Source organism: Belonocnema kinseyi, chromosome 6 (assembly GCF_010883055.1).
Source record: "Belonocnema kinseyi isolate 2016_QV_RU_SX_M_011 chromosome 6, B_treatae_v1, whole genome shotgun sequence".
Lineage (NCBI taxonomy): Eukaryota > Metazoa > Arthropoda > Insecta > Hymenoptera > Cynipidae > Belonocnema > Belonocnema kinseyi.
Window position 1 is genome coordinate 122963814 of NC_046662.1, and position 7296 is coordinate 122971109.

Below are 7296 nucleotides of genomic sequence, written 5' to 3' on the forward strand. Positions count from 1 at the left end.
AAGCCGATTTGATGCAATTTTGCTTGTGCAACTAAGCATGAATGAACAGGCGCATTGTCGTGATGATAAAGCGGTTTTTTCTTCTTCAAATGCGGTCGTTTTCCAGCGATTTCGATTTTCAATCGGTCCAATAATGACGAATAGTATGCTCCGGTTATGGTTTTACCTTTTTCAAGATAGTCCACGAATATTATGCCATGTGCATCCCAAAATACAGAGGCTACAACCTTTCCGACCCATTGTTGCGTTTTTGGACGCTTCGGAGCACTTTGGCCCGGTGGAACCCACTGTTTTGCCTGTTGCGTTGATTTAGGAGTGTAGTAGTGGATCCAGGTTTCATCCATGGTTATGAATCGGCGCAAAAACTCGGTCGGCTTACACGAAAACAATGCCAAATTCTGCTGGGAAGTTGTCACACGAATTCGTTTTTGGTCCACTGTGAGCAAACGCGGCACCCATCACGCGCAGAGCTTCTTCATGCCCAAAACTGAATGCACGATATTGCCCACACGTTCCAATGATATGCCTACAGCATTAGCTACCTCTCTCAATTTCACTTTGGGATCATTCAACATCATATCATGGATTTTTTCGAAGTGTTCTGGTGTAGTGACCTCTTTTGGGCGCCCAGATCGTTCAGCATCAACTGTGCTCGTACCGCCACAACGAAACTTGGTAAACCACTTATGAATCGTTCCAATCGACGGTGCAGAGTCCGGGTAATACTTATCCAGCTTGGCCGTAGTCTCGGATATCGTTTTCTTGCGAAGATAGTAGTGTTTGACCAAAACTCGAAACTCAGATTTTTCCATATTAAAAAAAAACTCGGAGGTTAGTCGCTTCTCAGTGCTGTAACTTGTAAATGCGTAAACATAAATGGCTGAAATTTTGACAGGCGTCATTTGAAGGATCAAGCTCGACGAAAATGGTTCACATTAGTGAATACTAATGCCATCTCTTAGCATTTTCAGGTACTTATCAGACTGGGGATATCAAATAAATAACCGTGATATTTTAGAAAATTTAGACGCGTTACTAATCGAAGATGCTAAAGATTGGTGTTCGATAAAAAAAATTCTTGGAAAACATAATCAGAATTTTACGAGGATTTCAAAAACGCTTATATCGATGAAAGGTTTTCGGAAGAAATAAAACAAAAAATTAAGTTTGCAACCAAAAAAGAAACCTTCGCATGGAATACAAAATGTACATCAAAGGGAATGATTTTGAAACGTTTGAGCAATTGGAAGATTCAGGTAAAAGATGGGAAACTGAGTTAGCCAAATCCAAAATTAGAGGGCAAGTTTTAAAAATTACCGAACCTAAAATCGAAGACAAAAATGAACAAAGGCGTAACAATAGGAACAGGGATAAAAATAATTTGGATAATAACACAGCCACACAAAAAAAAAGTGTGCGGATCTGGTAACAAGACACACATATTCCTGTGGATTTTGGGACGCTGAATTCAAATTCGGTATCAAAAATCACCCATCACGTCATGATTGAGCCATAACCTCAAAAAATGACGAAAAATCATGCACTGAGGCAAATAAATTTCAAAATAATGCCAGTGATGCAAATTTTCACTTCAAAAACATGTCGACAACTGTGCAGGATCAACCCTTGCCTGATATCAACTTATTTAACATAACTTTACCCAACAGAACCCGACCTCACCGAACCTGAATTAACAGAAATTTATTGAACTACACGTAAAGCTCTGGTAGCATATTTTCCCAGTAGCAAATGTGTGCTACATCGAATGGGTCAACTCGAGCCTAACCTAAAAATAAATCTAACCTAGCCTAACCTAACGTAACCTAATCTCACGAAACACAATTAAACTGATTGTGTCGTCCCGTTGTGTTTGCGGTATTGAATCATCTTGGGCTTAACCTGCAAAGAGGTCAAACCTATCCTAACCTAAAAAAATCTGACCTAACCTAACCTAACTTAACTTCACGTAACACAATTAAACTCATTGTGTTGTCCCGTTGTGTTTGCGGTACCGTTTCATTCAGCTTCGGCTTAACCTACATAGAGGTTTAACCTATCCTAACTAACAAAACCTGACCTAACATAACCTAGCCGAATGAAATTCAAACACACACGTGTAGTTATGTAGGCGTACGGTTCTCAGTCTTAAATGTTTTTTTTTTAATTACGATAACTTGATTACGATAAAAAGCAAGATAAAATGTAAACACGAAAGATAGTATAAATATATCCTTTAAGTTTAAGAAAAGCAGAGAGAAAAAAATGTTGAAGAAAACTCTTATTCATTTGCATGTTTAAGTTACATTTCTACATTTTAATTGATACAAACATTGTCAGGTTAATTGAAATGGGGTAAATTTTACTTGTAGTTCTAAGTTTCTTCAAATCAGTAATGTGCGTCTAAATTTTTAACCACCTGTAGTATAATGAAATGAATTGCGTTAAGCAAAATTTCTTTAGGTTATGTTAAGTTAGATTCATTTGTAGGTTAAGATCGAGTTAAACTATTAAATATAGCACATATTTAAGACTGAGAATCGTACGCTTACATAGCTACACGTGTGGTTGAATTTCATTCGGCTAGGTTAGGTTTGGTCAGGTTTTGTTAGGTTAGGATAGGTTAAACCTCTATGCAGGTTAAGCCCAAGCTGAATGAAACGGTACCGCAAACACAACGGGACAACACAATCAGTTTAATTGTGTTTCGTGAAGTTAGATTAGGTTATGTTAAATAAGTTGATATCAGGCAAGGGTTGATCCTTCACAGTTGTCGACATGTTTTTGAAGTGAAAATTTGCATCACTGGCATTATTTTGAAATTTATTTGCCTCAGTGCATGATTTTTCGTCATTTTTTGAGGTTATGGCTCAACCATGACGTGATGGGTGATTTTTGATACCGAATTTGAATTCAGCGCCCCAAAGTCCATATGAATACGTGTGTCTTGTTACCAGATCAACACACTTTTTTTTTGTGTATCTGTGTAATAAAGATTAAAGGAAAAATAAAAATAGTAAAAAGGATAACCAAAGCCGAAAACGAAATAATGAGAGTAAAAGGCGATACAGAAATCGATTTCCATTTGCAACATTTGGATTTACATTCCTACCCTTCCCAAACCAATACCAACAAAATTCTAGACCTAATTTCAAACCAAGATTTCAACCCAGTTTCCAATCTAACTTCCAACTCAGATTCACAAATAATAGACCAAGATAGTAACAACCCCTACTGCCAGATGTTACCAATGTTTAACCAAATGACGTTAGGCTCAAATCAGGCTCAAAGTAACCCAATGATTGAATTGCCTGCAGAAAAGACGGAAAATAATTCAGGTAATAATAATAACAAATAAAAATCGAACTTTGGAAATAAAAATAAAAACCGGGCAATAATACTAACAGAGACTCTCAAGCCAAACAAGTTCTAACTTTGACAAAAAACAAGAGTCAAATACAAAAACTAACGAGGACATAAAAAGTCTGAATTGTTATCATTGTGGCTTAACATACTTTTCAAAAGAGAATGCCCATATTACGCATACAACCAGGGAAACTGGAGGGCCGGCTATGAGAGCCAAAAAGGTTATCAACTAATACCGAAACGCCTGAATTTTTAAATTCGGATAAAGATGAAATAACGATGACACGTTTTCACTTGATGACAAAATTCGAGAATAAATTATTTCGCATTTTAGTTGATACAGGTGCCACGCATTCGTACGATGGCAATTTTTAAACCCGTCTCGCGAAAATTAATGGTTACGAATGGCGAAACAGTCGATATAATTGTTCTTGTAGTAATCCCAATTATGATCGATAATTGCACAGAGCATTTAATGTACAGTTTAGTCCCAAAACTTAAATCAGTACATATTTTAGGCACGTTTATGCTAAAAGCCCTACGGATGACCATAAGCTTTGACTCAGACACTTGGTGGTTACCAGGGAGTCCTTCCACCTGCTATCCAATTGAAGCATTCCCAAACTCGCTACCCCTCCCTATAACCTATTAATTCCAAACAACTCTAAAAAACCAAAACAGCCCAAATTCCTGCAACAAATCCAACTAAGGATATACTTAGCCTAATAAGGATCCCCAAGAGTAACAAATTCTAACCCTTCGAGAGCATTCCCACCTACGACACTAGCGACGACTCAACCACAAACGACGCATTTAATTCAGGTAAACCTAGAATTGGAAAAAGGATACGAAAAATAATTCAAGAAAAATTTATTATAATAGCAAATACGAGAACGAATATAAAAATAGCGATTGTAATCTCTAGGAGAATAACAAAGTTACTAATCGGAAAGAATCAAAAAATGAACTTCAAAAAGCCAATGAGATATTAGAAAGCGATAATAGAAATCAGCAGGTTTCTTATGAAAATAAGGCGATTAAGTTAAATAATATTACGGATAGCTTAGGAAAAACCTACAAACAAGATAATGGTTCAGCGAAAATTTTTGAAGGCATTTTTGAGCTTAATGAAAGCCAACAATCACAATTAGAAAAACTCCTTGAGAACAAAATTAAAATTGAAAATAATGCAAGTGGTAATAAAGCTCGCATTTTAACATTTAAAGGAATTTCAACTTTTATTGTGTCTTTACCTTCTTCTCGGCACTCCATTTCCCTATTTCCCTCCTCGGCATTACCTCCATAATACAATTAGGAAAACGCTGAATGATGAGCGACATAGCGCAAGAGATTTGAAAAAACTAGACTTCTCTCCACCTTCCCTGTGAAAAAGTGCATATGAATCACTAAATCTAATTATAAAATAAACCCAATATTTATCCTAAATTAATATTTTTGAACATATTTTCGGTGAGCCCACCCATGAAAAAAATCGTTCCGACGCCCCTGCATGCAAGTCTCGGTAGCTTGTATCGCAAAGTTCAGGCAAGTTTCCCGCAAATAAGAAAATGTCCGTCATGTGGCAATATTGCGAAGCAAGATTGAGGAAACGTTTCCTGTCAATCTTAAACTTAATCCATTGCGCATTAGTTTTGTATAGCACGTAGGGATGCGCAGTAGTTTTTTAATGTTTCCCAGAATGCCGCCTTACGTGTGTACAAAAACGTATCATGTGTGGTACTTAAAAAAATAAATTTGTAATAAAACTTGAAAACGAATCTTCCTCCAATGTGCCCTCAATATTGCAGGAAAGCTTGCTTAAAGATTCCCATGGCAATGGTACCTCAATCTTGCCCCGGAATATTGCCGCATGGCGGACATTGTCTTAATTGCGGGAAGCTTACCTAAACCTTGCAATGCAAGCTTCCGGACCTTGCATCGCAAGGTTTAGGCAAATTTTCCGCAAACTCCTGTGCTATCTAGGTGCGCACACATCTGTTTGTGGCCTGCGTGACGGTTTATTGGCACTCGTGCCTGCACCGTGCGTGCATATTCCCGCCAACAACGAGTTGATTGGGAGGAACAGATTGGCATTAAGAAAAACGGACATTTCAATGCCTTTAAATGCGTACCAATTGCATTTTTGTCCGAAAAATAATTAAATCGCATTAACTGGCATTGATTCTTTCAATATTTTGTCGACAAAATTCAATGGCATTGACACGGTTCGATATTTAGTTCGTGAAAGGCATTGCATGACGTACAATTTGGCGGTTCGCCGAGTATTGTTGAAGGGAATTAAATGGCATAAACTTACAGGCATTACAAGCAAATCACTGTAATGCCTTGAAGTTTATACGCATTGAAAATGATTGAAACGAAAAAAGTTTTATACAGTAAGGCGCATTTAATGACATTTTAGATAAAAATTTAATTTGTATGCATTTAAAGGCATTGAAATGTACATTTTTTGTAATGCCAGTCTATGCGTTCCAATCAACTCCTTCTTACCGGGTTGTTATCTGGGTTATAATACGGAAAATGTAGTTCCGTATAAAAATCGTATTTTTATGAATTTGTATTAGAGTTAAAACGTTGAATATTCTGGTTCCAATTAATTTAAGTAAAAAAGGCGTAAAATTTGATAAAAAGAACACAAAATATACATAAAGAAAAACGCGACACAAAAACAATACATTCGTTATGTTTTTTTTTCATCACAAGTTCAATTTATATATTTAAGGTAAACCGATCGGAGCTAGCTGACAAAACTTACGTCATTACGTTTTGTTAGCTAGCTACGATCGGTTTTGCAACGGATATTGGAACCTAAATCGGGGATTCAAAAGGGGACACAAACGACATTCCTAGGTGTTAAAACTTCTCATGCGATCGATAAAGGAATGAAATAATGTATTAATTGTACTTGCCATTCACATAAAATATAACCCTACAACTAAATATAACTATACAACCCATCGAGGTCTATTACCTTGTAGAACTTCTTCTTATTTGGTTCATTCGAAGAATAGTTTAGCAGCCCTAGTTTTTTTTTTTTACGAGGGCTGGTGGAAAATGTTCAAAAACACACCAGGAAGGGTCCGCACTTCCTGGTAGTGTGGGGATCTTAAATAACACCGCCACAGTGACCCCAATATATATAAGAAAATATACATAATGAGACCACAGCGCCGATGCTACCAAGGGACCCACTAAAAACCACCACCCTTTCTCCTTGGCATAATTCCCCCCGGAACCGCTTTCGCATTACTTCAGGGGGTGCCGTTTTCTTGGCCGTGCTTCAGCCATCTTATTTCTTGCCAACTTGGCCTTTCCTCCTATTTCCGGGCTTGCTCTTGGACCTGCCCAGCTGTGATGTTACATTCGGCGTACGGGAGGCTTCTTCAACGAGGCGGCCTCCCTATACGCCAAGCATCTCAGCGTCCCCGGCAGATGATCGGTCCGGGGTTTCTCTTCTTTGGCGGCGCAGAGGCTGCACTGTGGCGTACTCTCGCACGCCACAGCCCTATGACCCTCCTGGCCGCATCTCCAGCAACTCTTCGATCTATCAGAGCCCTCGCAGCCAGCTGCCATGTGGCCGTAGCCTAGGCAGCGGTAGCAGCGCACCTTCTCTACTTTCTTATGTACGCGGCAGGACACCCACCCCACCTTGAGGTGTCCCACGCATACAAGTCTCACCGCCAACTCTTCTTTCAGCTCCACGAAAGCCCTCAGATTGCCTCTGAAGGGTCTTTTCGTGAGGCTGACCTTTACCTCACCCACATGCTTATTGCCGAAGTGGCTTCTTACGGCCGCTTCGACCTCCTCTTTATCTGTTGAAGTATCGAGGTCCAAGACCTCGACCTCCACCCGGGGGACGAGCTCACGCACGTTACCCCCCTCCCCTAGAGCTCCGCGTATTGCCGCTGACAG

The 7296-nt window shown here is 38.9% G+C and overlaps 1 protein-coding gene across 1 annotated transcript in view; it reads right to left on the reverse strand.

Annotated features, from left to right (window-relative positions):
• Window positions 1–4728, reverse strand: part of LOC117174578 — a 33733-nt gene extending 29005 nt beyond the window's left edge. Inside the window, exon 1 of the mRNA XM_033363806.1 lies at window positions 4617–4728. The gene's annotated coding sequence lies outside the window, so the exon portion shown is untranslated. The remainder of the gene's footprint in view (window positions 1–4616) is intronic.
• Between the last annotated feature and the right edge of the window lie 2568 nt (window positions 4729–7296).